At 37.6% G+C, this 20,607-nt stretch overlaps 1 long non-coding RNA gene across 2 annotated transcripts; it reads right to left on the minus strand.

Moving 5' to 3' along the window:
- Positions 1–686: 686 nt before the first annotated feature.
- Positions 687–20,267, minus strand: LOC113530344 (uncharacterized). 2 transcript variants are annotated; one of them, XR_003403139.3, is made up of 4 exons: positions 20,193–20,267; positions 8,103–8,181; positions 5,399–5,531; positions 687–5,270 (listed from the first exon to the last, which is right to left on the minus strand). It is a non-coding gene; the product is annotated as an uncharacterized LOC113530344 (long non-coding RNA). The 2 variants fall into 2 exon arrangements; XR_008304115.1 differs by lacking the exon at positions 687–5,270 and having other exon boundaries at positions 5,316–5,531.
- Between the last annotated feature and the right edge of the window lie 340 nt (positions 20,268–20,607).

The following is a 20,607-nucleotide window of genomic DNA, read 5'->3' on the forward strand; positions in this document are numbered from 1 at the left end:
ACAGATTGTTCAATATGAGTGAGCTAATGAGCTCTTCACTTACAGAAGTTGGGAGATATTTGCAATAGCATGTATGCCAAACCTGATCCTAGCCCCCTGAGTCAGTGAATACATTTGGTCATTTTTCATTCATTGAATCAGTGTTCAAATCAGCAAGTCTTTTGGTTCATTCAGTTAGTCTTGTGTTGATTTGGTCAGAGCCGGATATTTTCACTGTTTCAGTGCATGGAGTTTTGCACGAGGTATGAAATATTGTTCTTCTAAACATAGACCTTCCAAATACCATATATTGTGCACAGGCCTGGCGCAATGTGGGGTGCAAAGGGACAATTGCGCCCAGGGGCCCGTTGATGATGGTATTTTATTTTATAAAGGCAATTTGTAAAAAAATGTGAAAGTGAATGTAATTAAAGTGGGGAAAAAAGCACAAGGTAAGTAGCCTATGAGTGCCAGGGGAGGGGATTGCTGTGTATCATTTAGAGAGCAACAGCTTTTACTTTGAAACTCATTTGGCAATTTTAACTGGCAGTTTGCGCACTTGTTTAAATGCTGTCGGATTGCAATTCATATCACATGATACTCAGTAGACTGAGTATCATGCGATATGAATTGCAATCCGATACAAAGGTGTGCTAAAAAATTATATAATTTAAAAAAAAAAAAAAAAAAGAAAGAAAGAGCAGGTGTCTTATTGACAAAGAGGATTCCATCATGCCAGTGAGAAAGGAAAGGAGCTTGCCAGAAAAATGGATATTAGGCCTACCTTCACAGAGCATCGCACACGGTGCAGAAATAAGATTCCTAGTGAAATGACTGTGGATGAGCAAGTGCAGAATGATCTTTTAGCAAACTGAAACTGATAAAAAAGAATTATCTGAGATCTAGCATGTCACAAGAAAGACTGTCATCTCTGCTTTTGCTCCCCATAGAGAACAGTACTGCAAGACAGGTGGAGTTCAATGATGCCATTGCTAGATTTGCTGAGAAAAAATTGCAATGTCTCCAAATTTAAGGTATGTCTATGTGTTTTTTTCTTTAAAGAACTAATTACTGAAGAATATACTAATTATTCTCTTGGTCTATGTTTGTACAACGGCAGTAGATTTTGGGGAAGTTGGGGTGGGCAGAGGGCCCTTATCCATTCACTTGCACCTGGGCCCTGTTTGTGCATATAAAATAACACAGCAACAAGCTATTTTAAATCTCTAAAGATGTTGGCTGTCTGATTTAGAAAATGCATGATCAGGATGCACATTTGACCAAACCATGTATCTGAATAAATTAGTGGATGTATCTGAATGAATATCTAGTAGCAAAGCAAACTTGCATGCAGAACCTAGCCTGTGCTGTGGTGACATGATTAATAAAAGAAAACCACGATGTAATCACTGTCTAGGGATCTAATTCAGGCTGTGTTAGATCTCCCTCTGTAAATGGGGGCTGTCCTTAGCTTGGCTAATCTTGAGAAAAAGACTCTTCGTGCCCTCCACCCAATGACTGATTAACCAAAGGGCCAATTGGGCCATTTCCCATGGGCCTCTAGGGCCTCTCTTTTATTCCTTGAAGTTTGTAATTGAAAGCTTCATCATTTTCAAGTGAACAATTTATGATTTTTAAACCAGTGAGCATAACTAGTATACACTTATTTCATATAATTCTCTTATTGGTTTTCATTTTTCAGATGATGACACCTAGACCAGTCAGATAATGCATCAACTTATTAGCTAAGGATACATTTGTGTGATACCTGGCAAATTTGAAAATGGAACTAAAGTGGATTAGTGGAGCTGCTAAAAGAAAACAAAAAAGAAGGAAATGAGAGAGATAGTAGCATGGGCCGATGTACCAGCTATATCAACCTATTTTAAACCAACGGAAGTTAGTAGAGATCTGAGTGCTGTGGCTAACATTACTGAAACAGCAATCCATGCCAAGGATAGTATCTCCATGGTGTATTGGCCCATGGGCCTCTGAGTTCTTAATCCATCCTTGCCTCTACCTGTTTGAGTTAATGTTTAATTTTACCCCTGTTTGTCAGTTACCAGCACTACATTTCACTGAGCCTGCTTGTTGTGTGCATTGCTGAGGAAAAAGAAGTGATTGAAGTGGGCCGTACTCAGTGGCACATTTACTTGATTGTGTCAGAGAACATGTATTAACTAGTAATGCTGTCAGTAATGGTGCCAGTGCCCAATAAATTGTATACATTTATCCTTCTTCTGGTTTTCAAAAATCAAGCAAAATATCTTCTTAAACATTTCTGTCAGAACACCTTGGACCATTGTCAGTGAGCAAAGAAAAATTGTTTATCTACAAACTAAACTGCTTCTTTGACAGCTGAGAAAAGTAGTATTGCTGAGCAATACATTAATAAAAATTATTGTTGCCATGGCAGTACTGGCAATACAGACTACAGCAGCCCTGGATTAGATATGCTGCATCTGATTACCCCTGTAGACCCTGTGTAGTGAGGACCACCCAGAGGGCCGATAGCTGCAAGCACATGGCTAAGCTGAGCTCCCATGGGACCAATGAATCTTTTTAAAGCATCACTAATGGAGCAACAGTGCCTGCACTTTATTTTACTTTCTCCTTCTCTGACACATTTTTCTCATCCATCAACAGAAGAGATCCTGCAAATCATCTTGTCCTGCAATCCCACCACCTGCCTGTTGGATACCATCCCTTCCACAATGCTTCAGACCATCTCACAAGACTTCCTCCTTTTCGTCACTACCATCATTAATGACTCTATAACATCTGGTCATGTACCAAATGCATTCAAGGCAGCAGGGGTTATTCCCATCCTGAAGAAACTCACTCTGGATCCCTTAGACATCAGCAAGTACTGACCAGTCTCACTTCTCTCTTTCCTTTCAAATATTCTTGAATGCACCATCTACAATCAACTGTCTCTCTATCTCACCCAGAACAACCTCCAAGATCCTAACCGGTTTGGCTTTAAAATGGCACATTCCACAGAAACTTCCCTTGTGGCCATCACTGAGAAGCTCCATGCCACTAGATCAGCCAAACTCTCATCAGTCCTCATCCTCCTTGACCTTTCAACAATGTCTGACACAGTCAACCACAAGATTCCCTTGTCCATCCTCATGAGAATTTGTGACCCAGCATGGCAGTGGTTTGCTTCCTACCTGGAGGGGTAGTCTCTTGGTGAGGTCATATCCTCACATGGGTTTTCATAACACAGCTATGGAGATGATTCTCAACTTATCCTCTCCAGTCCTCCCGTAGACACTCATATTTCTGCTTGGATCTCAGAATGTCTAGCAGACATCTCATCACGGATGTCAGCTCATCAGCTGAAACTTAATCCTAGCAAAACTGAACTGTTATTCATCCCAGGAGATACAACTCCATGTCAGGATCTTATGATCTCCCTGGACAACTCTCAGATCTCGCCATCTGTCACTGCATGCAACCTTGGGGTGACCATGGACCATCTTTCTCCTCTCATATTACCAAACTGATGTGCTCATGCAGATTTATCCTGTACAAGGATAAATTTATCCTTTACAAGGATAAATCTGAATGATAAAATTACAAGGATAAATCTGAATGATCACGTCCCTAGATTTATTCTTTACAAGGATTCATCTAAGGAGGCTCAGGTGCTTGTTCAGTCCCTTGTCATTTCAAGACTGGACTACTGCAACTTGCTTCTGGCAGGTCTACCTCTGCATGCCATTTGACCTCTTATCCAGAATGCAGCTGCACAAAGTGTTTTCAACCTTCCCAAGTTCTCCCACATCACCCCATTGCTACGCTCCCTCCTATGGCTTCCTGAAGCTGCCCGCCTCAGATTTAAAACACTGATGCTTGCCTACAAAGCAACAAATGGACCAATACCCACCTACCTTAAAGCTCGTATCGCACCCTGTACTGCATCATGCTCCCTACAATCCTCTAGCACTTCTCAGTTGAGCTCACCATCTCTCAGGGTACGAGTATGAGGATGTATTTATTAATAAAGACTTCAAAGCACTTCTGTAAGTCGATCTGTATAAGGGCATCTGCCAAAGGTCATAAATGTAATTGTAAATGTAGGTCGTATATTGACCACATGCTTCTCTTTGACTTCAAATTAAATCCAAATGAAATAAACTTAAATCCAAACCACTAAGCTGTTCAAAGATTGCCCAGTTACACTAAGTTCAAGTTCAACCTCAAGCAAGTGTATTGTGTTGGCTCTGGCAGCTCTGGCTTTCTCTGGCTTGCATATATGTAGCAAGGTTCAACCAACCTCCTCTGTCTGTGCACAGCTGATGCTTGACTACACCCCCTTTACCACAACCCCCACCATCCAAAACAGGTTAGGGTTAGGGTGATCAGAACTGAGGTTAAAGCAGTGCCCGAATAGGTAGTATTGTAGGGTGAGGACCGCCCAATTGTTGGCCAAGCAAATCTTCTTGAATGTTATATATTTGCTTGTACAGCACCGATTGCTCCTCCACACCTGGAACAAAATGGACCCCAGTCCTCTGATCCTCTGCATCAGTCTGAAGAAGATTATGGAAAGAGAAGTCAGGAGAATGCAACAGCAGGGCCCTACACAAAACTGCTTTTATCTGGGAAAAAAAAGCTCATTCACACTGGCACCCTCTTTTTAGTGAGACCTGTCAATGGGCTGGTGACATCTGCCTAACCCCATTTTGGTTTTGGGTTTTGGACAGGCCACAATTGCTGCTGTCTTGTCAATTTGGGGACACACCTGCCCATGGCCCAAGTGGAAGCCTGGATACCGCACTTCCACCAGTCCAATTGCACACTTTTTTGGGTTTGCTGTGGGTCCTGCCTGTCTGAAGGAATTTAGCATGGCATGTTGTAAATGCCACTGCCAATCATTACTATAAATGATTATATGATCTAAATACGTAGCGGCATATGTGCTGTGCAGGTGGAGTGTTTTGTCCATATTGAAATGATATTGAATAGAGATATTGAAATGAGCCTGGGGCTCCAAACAAACCAAATGTAAGGGTTACATATTGGTGTAACCCAGAGTGGAAATGGCCATTTCTTTTGCAGGACATGTAGTTAGACAGCCGGATGATTTCGCATCTGGGGCATCTATTGGTCCTTGGTCTGCTCCTCAGCTACGGCTTCAAAGCAATGCTCTTGTCCCTTTTGCAGGACGAGGAGAGCCTGGTGTTGTTTCTGGTGGAGGCTGGCGAGTTATCTCACTGAGCAGGGACGTTTCCATGGCAGCATCTCATACCTCCTCCCGGGTTTTGGCACCGCTGTAGAACCTGGCATGCGTGTGAGTGTGAGAAGGAGAACTCAGGAAACAAACATCATTGACAGAGCTTTCGTTCTTATTTTATTTTTCCAATGTTTTTAGCACAAGCATTTTTCAGCATGCTTCTCTTCCACTTACTAAAAATCAAATTAAATCCAAACCACCAAGTTATTCACAGCTTGCCAAGTTCGACTAAGTTCAACTTCAAGCTCAAGGTGAGTGTGTTGTGTCAGCTCCACTGGCTCCATCTCTCTCTGGTTCACAGCATCTACTGAAAAGAAAACACACACAAAAGTAGGCTGCAGATAATAACATACAGGTGGTAACAATCATGCCTTACATGCCAGTTCAACCCACATCCTCTCTCCTTTCACAGCTGATGCTCGACCGAGCCCTGTGTGCCAAAACATCATTACCTGATTCCTTGACCTCAGTCTCTATTCACAATATACAGCCTAAGCCATCTAAGTAACCAGGGAGTGTCCCCACACTCTCTCCTCTACAACATGTTTTGACAATGGTATCCTAAAAGCCCCCGATGAATTGTTGCTGACAAAGATCCCTGCAATCCGAAGAATGGACCGATCCAGTGCTGATGTAATTGTGCCCACATGGAAAATAGCTTTTGAGACAGAAGAACACAAATGGTAACTTATGTATTTCTTGGGATTTCTAATATGCCAAAATGTATGGAAAATGCAAAGCTTTCTAAATGCCAACAACTGATTGATTCCTTAAATATAAAATTTACAACATACCTCTACAGATATTTAAAATGCTGAGCACTTTAGCAAGCTTAGGCATAAAATAAATAATCAGCCTTTGGTCATAAAATCAATTGAGTTCGGGTCAACTTAATTTGTATATTTCTTTATTCTATACAAATAAATAGACAATGTGTCTGAGGACTTTTTTAATTAGAGGGGCTTAATGATACAACAAAGATATACATTTAAGATATTTTCCATTAAATAAACTGTGCTTCAGCTTATTTTTAGCCTGTGCATATAGAATGCCACTTGCACTTATGCTTCTCTAATTTTTACTTTTCTTTTGCTTTCTATAGGCTTGCTGTCTGATTGTATCAGCCCGGTAGGTATTCAGGTCTCAGCTCTCAGCAGCATTGCTTGTGATTTTTTGCCCCCCCAGTGGTCGATGGAAAATACCACCATGATGTTGTCAGTATGCATTAGTACATATACATTAGCGGTTCCTGAAACTCTAACAACATAGCTGTAATTTCTACAATGTTAATATGTTAATGCCAAACCCACAGCCATAGGTAACCTGGCCAAAGTTGCTAAATCATTCCATCTCTAAAACATACCAGCTGCCAAAACATACCATCCACTTGTGAGAGCAGTAGTGGAAACCAAGGCCTCACGGGCCACTTTGGGGCCACGAGCAGGACTCTATGGTCTGATCGCTGAATTCAGTGCAACGTGGATAGAATCAGCAGTACTGGTGGAAATGCATGCAGCAGACAGTGAAGCCAGTTGTTTACTAGTTTACTTCAGCTCTGCCAGAGAGAATCACAGTCAACAGTGAGTTTATTTGGCCTACTTGTTCCTTGACAAATGTTTCCCACATCTGCGACACAACTTCAATGTGCAGATGTCTCTCTCTTAGGTGTATATGCTGTCTCTGACTGATAATGATGTCCAAACAAATCAGCATGTGGTAGTGTTTCAAAACCAGTAAAATAATTTGAGGGCTAGATGGACACCTTGATCTGGTGGTCATCTTGATATGGTGTTTTCTAGTCTCACAGTGGAGCTCTACGCCTGTGCCTCTGAGGCACTACACTGGTGGCTATCTCTCTTGAATGGGGCACCACCAAAGAGAAACCACCATCCTTCAGAAATAAGTACATTGGGTAGAACACTTTGTTCTTGATGATTTAGGTCTACTCTGTTGATTGTGCCTCTGTCCAAGAGGGAACAAACTTCTTGCAACAGAATGACTACATGGTATCTGATCTGATGAGGTGCTGAGCCCACAAAAGCCTAGGGGCTAGTTAACAGGGGCGAAATAGAACAGTGAGATGTAATTTATGAGATGAGATGATAAAATTTTATTTTATCATGTGAAATATGCATTAAGTACAAATGCTCCACCCTCCCACCCCCCCACCCAAAAAAAAAAAAATCCTAAAAAATATACATAATGGGAACCACAAACACAAAATTATTAATTGCAATTAGGATAAATAGACAACTGGTACAAATATTCAAATCTTCAGATCTTCAAAAAAAACTGTATGTCTTCAGTCTTAAAATCTTCACAAAAATCCTATCATTGTGATAAGGATTGGAAAGTTTCAGAAGACATGATATAGTACATGGTGCAAATGGTGCAAATACCCTGATATGGGTGAGTAATGGCCTGACTATGGGTGAGTAATGCCCTGATATTGGGTGAATAATGGCCCAATGATGCCTCAAATTTATCACTTCATCTGGCCCATATATGAACTGCCTGTCTAAGGTCAGGTCATAGCATCTGAATGGGGTTCAAGTCAGAACTTTGACTAGGCCACTCCAAACTCCAAACTAAGTTGGTCAGTTGGTGTTGGTGTTTACTCAGATTGTTTTTCTCTTATATAAAATTTTATTTGAAGAGCTAAAACAATTAAGTGTAGCAAATATGTAAAAATAAAGAAATCATGATGCCAGCAGGGCCATGGTGGCTTAGTGGGTAGCATGTTTGCTGCGCACGTCCAGGGTTGGAGGTTTGATTCCAGCCTCTGCCCTGCGTGCGTGGAGTGCTTTGGGGTTTTTCTCTAGTTTCTGGGTATCTCTAAATTGTCAGTCGTGATTGAATGGGTGTATGTATCCTGTACCTTGTGATGGGTTGGCACCATCCAGGGTGTCTCCTCAGCCCCCTGGGATAGGCTCCCTGTGACCTGCATGCAGTTCTACCTAGAAAAGTCAAAGGTCCTTCATTGTGGTAAAACATACAATCTCCATCCATTTACCCAAACTGAGTACTATTATTATGTTGTATTATCTACGATAATAATTAATTCTAATTATTAGGCCAGTCTGTATTCCAGTCAGCAACTGGAATCAACTTGAGATTCGTTTATGATATGATTCATTAAACTGCATGTATTGTAATGTGATTTGAGATCAGGGTTGAGTGTGCCACTCTCACCCATGTGTCCACGCTCCTTAAGGAAAGTTAACACAGATAAACAGGCACCCCAGGCGTTAAATAATGATCCTACTTGATTAGCACTTGAGAATCTTTCGTAAACTTGGCTCTTGACCATGCAGCCCCTGATAGCACTATGGGACAGTACTGCTGCACCAGGCTAATAACGTTTTCAACAGGAAGTTGAAATAGTTTGCATGAAACAAAAATAAGTTTTATGCCACTGGAAAATACCTTATTCCGCAGGTGAAAATGATAAGTTCAATTAAAATTGATTACATGGCCAAAAGACTTCCACTGCACACAAGGAAAAAAAATGCAACGTTTTATGAATGTATATTTACACTCAGGTTGAATATCTGGCAACCTAATGACTGAGACGGGAACGTTTGAGAGCGGAAACACCAAGTGAGTGGCGCGATTTAATGCCAGATGGCTCATTAATGGTGTCACACTTACTTTCTGCACATGCAAATAGTGTTTTAAACCGTGTATTAAAATGGAGAAAGGTTCACTTCTCTTCTTTTACTTTTAAAAATCCCATCTATATATAAAAGAATTAAAACTGAACACAAACGCAGTGACAGAAATAAAAACAAGCACTAGGTAAGTGAGCAGTGAGATAGTAAAAAAAAAAAGTAATTGCGAAGCTTGAAAGTTATCTCCTTGGTACTAACAGCTGTGTTGCTAACAGTGACTGGAGCGTGTGATCTCAAATATTTTACATAAATAACTATTATAATTACTCCGATTTCATTCCTCCACCTTTTACAATTTTAGATTGTTTATCCATGAAGGCTATGCGTCTTTAGGAAAGGAAAGGAAAGGAAAGGCTCAGTGATTTTAGTTTTCCACTTTGCATATTTCCTAATGGAAAAGAACCCACATGCACACACAACCCGTTCTCACTCCCAACATGTCAAATACTGAAGCTTGGGCAGAAGCCTTTAGCGTCATTGCACGCACACAGAAGGGCGCCTTTGGCTTCACTATACTGAAACACTCGCTAAGCCTGTGGTCATCAGTGGAAGCCCATTTGCTTCAGCTCTCCAGTGCAAAAAAGAAATCCCATTTACTGGCTGTGTGGATGAACCTCGTGTTTCAAATTTCTGACACAAAAAGGTGAATAAATGTACAAAGCACAGTCCAGAATAAAGGATAACACTTTCAGTGTTTGTCCTTGTTTTTCTGATAGGATTATAATATTTTCATTATGATATTTATCAGTAGGCAACTTGTCGACTCCTTATTTGTCGAAGTCTCTTCATTAACTTTATTTTCCTTCTTCTGTTTTCAAACGTGTATATTTTTTCGTGCTTTATTATTTCTAAGTAATAATATACTGTTAACTACTCTTTTTTTTTAACCAAATCAACTATTACCAGAACTCGCAAATAAAATTTTTCTCTCAATTTCTGCTACCTGATCCGCGTCCCCTGCATGCGCGGTGCAAATCGGGCAGGAAACGTGGATCGGGTAACCATATGGTCTTCTTTTTTGTATCCACGCTAAAATATTTCTGCTAACAGGGTAAAAATGTTAGTAATAAGGTTTTCCACACATTTTTCCAAAGTTGTACAGATTAATTCCCAGTCTGTACAGGCAATATCTCAGGACACCTATATAGAGAGATCCAATCAGAACCTGTCAAGAGAAATCCGCTGCGTAAACGTACCCGCGTGCGCATTTTACTGCAAAACCTTCTTATTCTTAATGAAGTCTTTCTGATGCTCTGTCTCTCTCTCCACCCTCCTCTCTCTCTCTCTCTCTCTCTCTCTCTCTCTCTCTGTGTTTGTGAGAGTGCGTGTGCTTATATACATAAAGAGAGATATTATTATCAAATTGCATGCCTGCGTTCATAAGAATGTCCATTTATATACCTTTAACTTGTACATAAATGTATTCTCTCACTCTCTCCAAATGTGCATTCTATATGCTAGCTATATGAATGCTATAGCTAATTTACTAAAAAGACAAGAAAAGGCATCCAGAGAAAAAGAAAACTTGTATTTAGCATGAATAGTTTGCTTACACGCTACCTATGTAATGCAACTTGCTTATATGCAAAATTAGTGTGTAACCTGGATGCAACTATACACATATTGCAAGGGTATATATTTATAAAAGCCAGAGAGTTAATGACATTGATAGAGAGAATAGTTTTAATTGAATGTAAGATTGTTACAAAGGTTTGTTTTGTATTTTAATACAAGTGGCACTTGAAATCCGTGAGACAGAACAAGTGAAGTAAATGTATCCATGATGTAAAATTTTCCTTGGAAGAGCTCCATAACTTCTTCCAGTAACCTGCATTATATACTAGACCAAACCGACATCGAGCAGAAGCACACAGCTGAATGTGAACCGTTACACATTTCTGTATCTTAATGTCATATTTACAGCACAAAACCTTGGACATGAATTAAAAAATAAATATATACCAAACGTTATGTAAACTTATGTTGCATGTCTTTGCATAGCGAGCTGTCTAAAATAGATCACGTGTGTGTGTCTAAGCAGAGAAACTCTCCGAGCTAACACAGGTCACTAAGAGGAAAAAATAAAGATGATGCGAGACTGCTGATTGGTCATTTTGTTTCATAGATGATGACGTTTGCCTGATTAGCTATATGACATAATTATAAACTTTAGAAAGGAGAACACAATCACCACTGAAGTTACAACAAATGCACTACGAGCCAGGTTTGACTCTATCCTAAATTGGGGATTGATCAACTCGGAAAAAAATCATATAAAGAGACTCGGATTACAAAACATTTAGGCTGCAAATTCTTTAAGGCTAGAGAAACAACAGAGAATTTACACGTTTTGAAAATACCGGGTTGCCATGTGACTTGCAGCCTCAACTATGTTTACCCGATCCGTGTCCCCTGCTCGACACCAAAATGACTGGAGACCAACTTTGAATACACAACTGGAAAGTATATTCCATATTAAATAAAGTCTTGAAGAAAATTCTTATCATCATTTAATCTTAAGGAAGCAAACTTCCATCATGGAAGCAAAATGCCCTATTCGTAATATTCATAATAGCAACCTTTTTTTAAATTATACGATTTGTATTGGGATAAAATTCGTATTGCCGGATTTGCGCGCGGCGATTTCAAGTAAACCGTTAACGCATGGTACAAATCGGTCCTCATCTTTGCTACCTGACTGCGCATGCGTGGCGCAAATCGGGCAGGAGACGATTCAGGTAACTGTATCGCGTTATTACATGAGTTACACGCCCGATTGTGTGTGCAGAGAAGAGAGGTTTAAGCTCCAGAGACCATTCGACTGAAATCGACTGAAAACCTTTATTTGTTATTCCCGATACATTCGCTCGTTGAAAAAAAAGTATTTTTTTTATCAGTATCTTATTTCTTAGAAATAATCAAGCACGAAAACACACACACGTTTGACAGTATAGGAAGGGCATAGAGTATGAATTAGATAGGAGACTGTTATGCTGTAGGCACAGTTAATTTCACCCAGACTCAGGCAAGTGTTTTGATTGGCCAACAGGATAGCGCATCAAAAATAACATTAATGAAGAGACTTCCACAGACATGCAATAAGCCCTTGCCTACAAATAAATCACATAATTAAAATATTATGACCCTATGGAGAGAGATCTAGCATTAAAGAACAACACGAATAGAAAATCACGACAGTCTTATTCTTTATTATGGACTGTGTTTTGTTTATTCATTCACTTTTTTTGCGTCAGACCTTTGAAACACAAGGTACAAACTCAAAGCCAGTAAATGCGTTTACCGAGCACATCAGTGGCCCCGTTCACACCTGGCATTAACATGCGTCCTATGTGATCGACTCACAAGTGGAGAGCTCTAAGTATAGCTGTGAACGAGGTCAAGTGTCAACGCAAGTATAGCAAAGCCAAAGAGGCTCTTCTGTGTGCGTGCAGTGACTCTAAAGCTTTCTGTCCATGTTTCTTGACGCGTTGGGAGTGAGAACGGGTTGTTGCACAGCATATATTCTTATTGGAGGCTGAGTTCCTTTCAGGGTTGAACTGTAGAACTGCCCTTGGTAAAGCTACATACACAATCTCTGGCACAACAGTTAGAAAATAATAAAACTTGTTCTATATCTTATGAATTATAAACCAGATCTGGAAATGTAATACTTTACTTAGAATTGAATTATTTCAGGCAAATGATTTTATATATTTATATATGTGTGTGTGTGTGTGTGTGTGTACTAAGTACTAAGCTCCATTTTTCTCTTTTTGAAACCAAATCTCTTTCTTTCTTTCTACGTTACTTTGCATTTTTAGCCCATTACTTTGCTTTTTTGTTTATAATGTTTACATTGCTGTCGATATGCATATGCATATCCTCAACTTTTTTATCTTTGCATTATTAAAATAAAATATTAATCGTGTTAAGAAAACGCAACCCAGATATCAGCTTTGATAGAGCACCCTTTGACCACACTGAGCTTTCATATTTTCCATGGTTACTGTCTCTGACGAAATAGCGTGCCCTGTTTACAGCTTTATCCTTAGTAGGAAAGCAAGATGAAAGGAGGAGAGTGTGACATTTTTCACAACGCTGTTCCTTTTCATAGCCTTAGCAAATATGGACCAATGCTTTAGCCCCTCAATCAGAGCCAAACCAAAAGTACATCAATCTTGCCCAGTGATACAACGACTGAAAAATAATTAATAGGTTTCTCAGTTACATTAGGGGATACTGGGAATTATTGCAACACAGGAGACTTAACATCCTATGCATCTCCAAAAATGAAGGTCACATGATTGATTCTGTACATGCTTATTATAACTCATAACTGAAAATGTATCTGTCTAGAAGAAACTGTATTTCCAACAAACATTCATTGCAGTTCAGAAAGTTTAATTTTATACTTGCATTATGTTTCCTGATTGATGTTTCTGTGGTATATTAATGAATATCAGGCTTGCAGAAAATATGAAAAATCTGATAAAATAAACAGTTTGACCTTTGTTTGGTAATAATATATTAGAGCTCAACATTAAAGAAAGGCACAAAGGAGGATTGTGTAGTGGGTGAGAGACATGGAGTTAACTGTAACAAATGGTTTAGGGTCAGTTGCAACAAAGCCTGTAAGTGTTTCTACAAAACAAATCCCAAAACCTGCAAAAAAACCACAATGTACATTATATCATGATCCAGTGCTGGTATTGTGAGCTATCGAGAACATATGTATCAATTGGAATTCTAATTGAGAGACAACTCAGTCATACACAGTTTATGTATAAAATGTTTAAACAAAAATTATTGCTTTAAATTATGTCTCATATTAGGAAAATCACGTTGTGAAATATACACTAATGCCACCTTTGTTTTAAATTGAATGAAATAGTTGCAAATATGAGCACACACTTGAACAGTGCCTGCTGTCTGACAAAAAATATTGTTACTTAGCAAGTAAGCTGTTTGCATGGTTATTCTGTATGGTTTTCTCATTTAAAGTTTTACATGTGGGGTTATTCTGCTTTTTTCCTTTACTGCTATATTCCCAGAGTTGATATGAAGTATTTTTTGCTTGTGGGATTCTGGTTGTGGCATCAAATGACCTAAAAACACAACCACTTTTCAACAATCAAAAAATGATGTCTATGTTGAAAAAATAATGTACATGACTGAGAAGATGAGAATAGGATGTAGATGATTATTTTAAAAATGTCACTTGAATTTATTTTGTGACTGAATGTTTTCAGTATTGACTTATTGGATATTGGATATGGATAGTGTTTTCGTTTGATTGGTGGCTGGCTATGCTAGCATTTCAGTTTTGAGTCAAATTTGGCTAAACCTTGGAACGCCATCTGTTTATAGTGAATTTTATAGTGAATCTTTTATTTATTTCTTTTACTGAAACGGCCCTTCTCTGTATACATTTAAAATATCTCAAATCTACAAGTTTTAAAATCTGTGTGCACCATCCCCATGCACAGTCTGTAAAACATACAATATAATATAAGCAAAGGTGCATAGCACTATTTGACCTATGACCTACATAACGAGATGTAGATGTGATTGTCACAATGTGTTTGTACTGTGTGTATCTTATTAGCATTCAATTCTTACTTTTGAGTGTTTGTATTTTCTTTCATGTATACATTTTTTGCAGTAGATTAGATACACATGAGATACGCATACAAAAATTGTACTACAGGTAAAAAAAAAAAAAAAAAAACACTGAATTTTTTTCTGCATCATACCATGCTGTTGTCACGAATAAACATGAAGTTAAAACAACAGAAATTTTTTGCATCATACCATGCTGGTAAGTAATCATCACGAGCACATCATGATGTGACGTAATGAAAACAAATTTATTTTAAAAATTTAAAAATTCAACTACATTTTGACCGTCAGATGATGAATGTTGGAATCTTCTCAGTGTTTTTTTTCAAGACCTGTTCTCACTTTGTTCTTTCCAATAATTTTATATTTATTTATTTTACATCAAACTGGTGTAAAGTGGCGCAAATTGCATGTTTGTAGCAGATAAATGTCCGATTTTTTTAAAAACAAATTTCGGTTGGTCTATAGCCTATTTTTGTTTGTTTTTTTTAAACTATAAAATGGAAACCCTGTTACAATCATCCCGGTCTTCTCTAATTACAAATATGCGAGTAATTCATACATAATAGATGATGTTTACAGTGCAACATCTGAGAAATTTTTCTTACATAGTAAAATTGTTTTATCCAGCAGTCATAGACTTCAAATTACTCAATCACCATCAATGTAAATTCTTCTCATGCATTTAATATCTTTCCCACGCAAGTGACTTTACAACCTTTGGACGAGTTAATTATGCATTTAAAACACCATTAATTAAGGGACTATGTACCATGCTCTTTTGGTATAGACCGAATTTAAAATCACAGCTCCGTAATTCTGCAAGTATCTATAAAATCTTGCGCAAAATGAACTAATACAAAATTTGGTTTGGTCATCACCCTTTAGCCGCGTTGGATACGTTTATTTATTTATTTATTTATTTATTTATTTAAAAAACCTACATAACTAAATTTCAAATTACGTTTGATTCGCATTGATTTAGCCTTCATAGTAGGGTTGGTTGAGGAAAAAACAACTTCAACAACATTAATTGTTACAATGTTTAATTAAAGCACAGAGTCGAATGAGTTCAGCTGATGTCCTTTACACACTCAGTGATGGCACGATACCTTTAGTCGCCCTATGATTATACTTGGCCCATATAATTACAACGTAGGATTACACGTGTTCTCGTTTTTTCCTTTTCTATGTCAAGGATTTTTTTTTTTTGTGCATATTAATGAGTTATAAGCGTGCAGATGGTCCTCATCTGCAGAAAGTGATGCATTTATCTACATTCGAGATAACGTCATACTGGTGTATGAATTCTTGAATAATTTTAAAGCATAAAAAGGCTGAGGAAATAGCCATGTCTCATAATAAACAATCATTTCTAACGAACGAGTTCTATACAGCTAAGAAGTTTTAGATGTGTGCGTTTTGGGCTTGTTTGTTTCTGGGCTAGGTAATAGATCATTGGAATTATGAAACGTGTGTATAATGGCAGTGTATAGTGTATAATACGTGGTCGTTCACAACATTAAAAGAATTATCATGATATTATTAGAAAGGTATTCTGTAGTATTATAGTCTTAACACATTTAAATATTTAAATATAGTTCAGAAGACAGTTAAATACTGATTCTACACAGTTCTTACACAGTATATAAAATTCAATTTTTATATACATAAAGATTTGTGGGAAATGAACCAAAGACGACATGTGTCTGAAGGCTTTCTGTATCAGATTTTTTTTCTTATTCATCCCATTTATAGATGAGAAACTTCTATTTTAAGCCAGTGCATGGACACTGAAATTCGATATAAGGTGCAGATATTCATACACATTACTGAGATATGTTTTTACAGTTCTGTAAGTAGTGGCAGTAAAGGAGTAAGTGGGGAACGCTTTAACACAAATTCATATAAATAATGATATGAAACGAAAAAACGAAGTCTCTCGAGGTATTTTAGGAGTGGGTTGAGGAAACTGATGGTACATTACACTTTAATTGTTTCAAAAATACAAGAATGGAGCGCACATTAACATACACAAAAACGAGGATCTGGCTTTTTGTTTATATAGGAACATTGCAGAAAAGATTAGCTCATAACATTCAAGGCCTGGTCTAACTAATGTTTGTTGTTCAAAACTGCTGAAAAAGAATTCATTTACATGACAGATTTGAGTTTATTTTTAAGCGTTGAATGTTCTGGTTGTGATTTATTTTCTAGGCTAAGGGGTTAAAGGTGTCTCTAGCGTCTGCACCCTGCTTGTCTGTCGGAAAGGACTTTGAACTTGAACTCCAGCTTTGGTCTGTGTCTAGCCGAAACCACTCATATAATTCGCTTTAATGAAACTCTTGCTTCCTTTGCATCCCTTTATAAGCAGTTATTGGATTCATGCAATAAATAATTGGTGCTCACTAGATTGGTCAACTGGTTTTATTGCTTTAGATTTTATTTTATTTCCGGATTATTTATTTTTGTGAATTGTTTTTAAAAGACCTCTCCTCTTCATATACAGCGTGCTTAAACACACTGCAGCATAATGCGCGCTCGTAAGAAAGCGTAATGTAGCTTAGTGAAGCTGAGTTAAAGAAACCAAATGTTATTTATTAAAAATATGTAAGAATTCTTACACCGAAATGTAAAAATAATGCCAAAATTGAAAACGTAAACGTTGTGATGATCAACATTTTGTGGCCCAGTATCTTAAAATCACAATTGTCATATAGAACCTTATAATTCAATGGTTTTCTGCGCGCAAACGTTACAGACACCTGCCTTTCAGGTCTGTGTAGAGTTCTGCTGTGCATGTGGAAAATGAAACAGTATGGCAAATGAAGTTGTTCAGAACAATTCGCAGCACTTCATTTTTCTCTCTGGATCTACCTTTAACACTATATATGAAATATTGCAATTGGTTAATATTTTGATTTAATTATTATAGTCAATTGCACTGTCCTTGTTATCTGTATAATAAAGTATATTTCATTTTTTAAAATTTGATTGCTCTATTATAACTAGCTCTCAGCTTTAGGACGAACCTGAAACATACACTGCAGAAAATGCGTAAAAACTGAAGCCTTCTACTCCAACAGGCCGACGTAAGACCTTGACCTTGACCAGGAGTCGCTGCCTTTACCGATCCAACCACATGCACACAATAAAGAAATATGCCCTTTTTTCATTGTAGTTTTAAATTTTTGGTTTAACCTGTAAAGAAAATTAAAAGAACTGTTCGCTATTTCCTATGTTATCTGTCCAATATAGTTTATAATGATTAATCATCTAGACAGGGAAATGGAAACGTATTAAAGTATTCTGAAACACAGAATTCTATTCAGAAACTATTAGGTCTTTTTTAGATTTGTATATGGCGCTTGCATTCAAAGCTATATATATATATATATATATATATATATATATATATATATATATATATATATACATATCGCCTCTGCTTTGGCGCACACTTGTAGCCTATTAAGTTTGCGAACATGCTTCATAGTTATATTAATTCTCGGCATTTCAAAAACCCACACTGGTGCTACATAACACTGCTCATTAATATAACCTTTTTCACCTAATGCTGAAATATAGCACAAATAATATTATTATAAGCAACAAATAAATATTGCAATGTTGTTATAATAATTTACAATAATTTAATAACAATCAAAAGTAGTTCAGTAGTTTTTACCGACTGGTTGATTCAGATCATGAAATATGCTTCTCTCAACTCTTTATCTTAAGAACACAACAACCATCTTCACCATCGAAAACTGTTTTAAGGAAGACCTTGGTCTCTGTATCACTAACATTTTGAGAGACATAATTTTCATAAGTTTAGTGCGAGGCATGTGATATGGAGTCACTGTAGACCACCATCACCACCATCACAGACAACAACAACAGCAACAACAACATAATCATGTATAATATCGATAGGTATGTGGTTAAAAGCAAAACGTAAAAAGCCCTGAAGTATGCGTGCACGAAGAAGAAGAAGAAGAAGAAGAACAACAACAACAACCTATAAAGCTTTTGCCGCTGCCAGTGGTTAATCGCGATATATAAGATGGAGAATTAACATGAGTAAAATAAATTTCCTTCTACATGGTAGCCTATATAGCAAAGAAAAGCATTCTCATTCTCTTTCAGGATGAATGAAAATCCTGAAACCTGGATACAGAGTGATTTCAAAGGATGCTTTTGTGTTTAATTTTGCGCGGAAAACAGGAGAAATAAGAAATGTAAATAATACTCTGTTTACAGCTGTAGCCCGATTTAGGGTGCGATGTTGTATACGACTACCAAATAACAAGTTATTTGCCAAAATTAAATATCATATCGATTATAGAAGTCTTAGAGATTTATTTTTTATCGTATTAGGATACAAGACTTTTCATTTTAATGTGTTAACTTAAAAGAAATTCATATTATTTTTTGTCAAATCAGCGTGTGTCTACTAGCTATAGCACAACAAAAGATGGCCTACAGGTCTACTTTAAACGATTATCAGAACTTTTCATATTTAGTCTCTGTTAATTGTGAGGTGAAATACAGCCTGCAGGTGATACTTTTCAGCAAACCTTCTGAGAGATTTTCAAAAGAAGCAATTGTCATTCCAGTCTTGTCTATCTAGAGCAAGAGTTTAGGCCACTGTGTAAAATGAAGCTACTATAATACCACTTATAGAGCATGCACACACATTAGCCCAGACATAATGACCTTTTTGCCTATAGCTATGGTGCACTGTAATTTTTGTGCCTTCACTTTGTACACATTAATTCTCTGCGAATTTACCATTCTGCATTCATCAAGACAAAGCCTTCAATTTAACTACTTTAAAATTCATCACAGCAAATGTTTTTTTTTTTTTTTCTAAATTGTATTTTGGGTGATTGAAACAAATATCATATATAATATAGAAATATAAATAGAAAAGCTTCATTACGGACACCAGAGTCAGGACCAAATGCAGCCTACAATAGAAGCCTGCCGTCGCAATCAACTTGTCTGGGCAAATAATTGACAGCCTCTTTTAACTTGAACTTGGACTTCCGACTAGACGCGTCGGCATGTAGGACAGACAATTCGTCTGCTGCCTGATATACTCGTGCACGCGCAGTCACAACAGTGATTATAATTCAGTCAATGGGATAAGATGATTATCAAAAAGCGAAATATTTACAGAAAGTATTAGCTGGTATTTGAATTAATCATGAAATTATACGAACGCCGTGTTTTGGTAGTATTAAATTGTGAATGGGTTATTATAATGAACAGGGCCTATCATACTAAACTGTTCTTCAGCAAAATCAGCTAAATTTGTAAGAAAGAAACTATACAAACAGACAATATAGAAATCAAGATTCGATAGTCGATAGGCTTCGTGGTGTTTTTGAAGGGGATGGGGGTTGTGCTCTTGTGTCGAATTTAACTCTACATCCGAATTCTTCTTACAAACTACAGGCTGTGCTTCTTGTTAGTTTCCAGTCTGCTACAGTGTATACCAAGCACACAACAGGTCTGTGGATTATAACATGTCAATATGACATATTCTTCTGCTATTTTCCATTTATAAAGTTAAAAAAAAATCTCAGGGGGCGAGAAAGAAGCTTATTTTTCAAACCCAGATCTTTACATTTTTACTCTGTACAAGTGTATATTCGGTGAACATCACTCACTTGATTTGCAATCTTCATAATCAGGTCCTTGGTAGGGAAGCACTGCGGTGCTCAATATAATCTCGTCATATTTTCTGAGAATTATTGGCAGACTAGGTGGGGGGAGGGTGGTGTGAATTCATCTGAGTTACATATAAGAGACCATTCCCACTCCTCTGCACCACACACTTCCCCCTCCCTCTGCAGGATTGTGCGTGCAGAGGCAAAGGTGTGGTCGCTGTGCTCCCAGAGAGCATTACACAGGTCTGTATAATGCTCCAAGGTAGTGCCAGTAGGTACAGTATGCTGATAAACTCTAGTCATTTATACTGAAAATAAGGGATAGCAGTGTTTCCAGGGTCGAAAAACCAATTTCTGCTTTCACGGAAACTTAATACTTAATCAGTGACTGCTAAATATATTAGTATATATATTT

The sequence above is a fragment of the Pangasianodon hypophthalmus genome, chromosome 16 (genome assembly GCF_027358585.1).
Source record: "Pangasianodon hypophthalmus isolate fPanHyp1 chromosome 16, fPanHyp1.pri, whole genome shotgun sequence".
Classification (NCBI taxonomy): Eukaryota; Metazoa; Chordata; class Actinopteri; order Siluriformes; family Pangasiidae; genus Pangasianodon; species Pangasianodon hypophthalmus.